The following is a 1,540-nucleotide window of genomic DNA, read 5'->3' as shown; positions in this document are numbered from 1 at the left end:
TGTAGTGGTTTTAGGTAATAGAGGAATCCTATTTTTTTCTCCCATAATTACATAGATACACATTATCTAACTAAAAGAAAAGGTAATTCTACAAATATAATCAGAATGGATATTTGAGAAAAAATGCAGCATACTTGGCCTTGGCAATTTTAAAAAATATGGTAGAAAAAGTACAACTCAATAGGTTGCATGCTTTGAGCCTCTCTCCTTCTATATTTATCAGTAATGGGATTGTGTTCTTTAATAACAAATTTTTTTAAAATATTTTTTATTTATTTATGATACTCACACGCAGAGAGAGAGAGAGAAGCAGAGACATAGGCAGAGGGAGAAGCAGGCTCCATGCACCGGGAGCCCGACGTAGGATTCGATCCTGGGTCTCCAGGATCACGCCCCGGGCCAAAGGCAGGCGCCAAACCGCTGCGCCACCCAGGGATCCCACAATTTTTTTTTTAGGAATACAATTTCCTCTACTAAAGAATACTTTTCTGAACAATATTCACCAAGAATTTTGACTGATCTAATGAAAACTATAATAATCCAGTCATACTTCTCATATAGTGCCCCTTATTAGCTCTTCAGGTAGCTTCCTTTGCAATATAGCAAGCCATGACCAGGTCTGGGTTAAGGAAAATTGGATTCACTATGGCAGTGATGACAAATTATCTTCTGCAAGAATTGTTTAACACGATGGGTCAAAAAGGGGAAAAAAAACTAAACGAAAAGAATGGCATGGGAATGAATAAAACTCCATATTAAAAACACAAAGCAATAAAAGAAATTTTAAAAACTGAATAAAAAGGTAATGCAAAACTGTAGGCATAATGAGTTTTTCTTGTCGTTAGAGGTTATTACATTCTCATTTCTTTTATGATTATATATGGCATGTAGCAGTCTTTAAGGGCCTTCAACATATTCAGTAAAAGAATATAAGCAAAATTATAGGAAACTCTTAGCTTTGAAATAATGGCTTGTAAGCCATAATGGACCACTAATTTTCTTTGGCAAAAGTTGATGGCAGTTAATATGTGTACCCAGTATTTGATTTGCTCAAATAATCATGAAGTATTATATAAGCACTTTCCTATGATATATTTTGTCAATATCAAAAACTGGAAAAGGGATTTTAATTTTTGACATTTTTGTGTTATTCATGCACTAATGCTTTTGTTAAATACAGCTTAGGATAAAATCATCCCAGTCATATTAATATAAAAGAGAATTCAACTGATATTTGAATTCAGTGCAAAGTAATAATACAGTGTTAAATAAATTGTTCAAATGATTAATATATCATGTAGTGCATTTATAGTGCCTTAAAAATGCATGCATTTATATTTGATTTTGCTGCAAAGTTGTCTGTAGATCATCTAAACTTTCATTGGGCTTTTGTAAAAATTATTTTTGTAAAAAACAATACAGATGCAATTATACCTATATTAGATAAAAGGAAATTAAATCTTTGAGAAAGTGAAACATATTTTTGATGTGCTGTAATTATTTCATAATTTGGAAAGGATTTAAGGTTACTTTTATGAAT

The sequence above is a fragment of the Canis lupus genome, chromosome 13 (genome assembly GCF_003254725.2).
Source record: "Canis lupus dingo isolate Sandy chromosome 13, ASM325472v2, whole genome shotgun sequence".
NCBI classification, from domain to species: domain Eukaryota; kingdom Metazoa; phylum Chordata; class Mammalia; order Carnivora; family Canidae; genus Canis; species Canis lupus.
Note: the sequence above shows the minus strand (reverse complement) of the source record.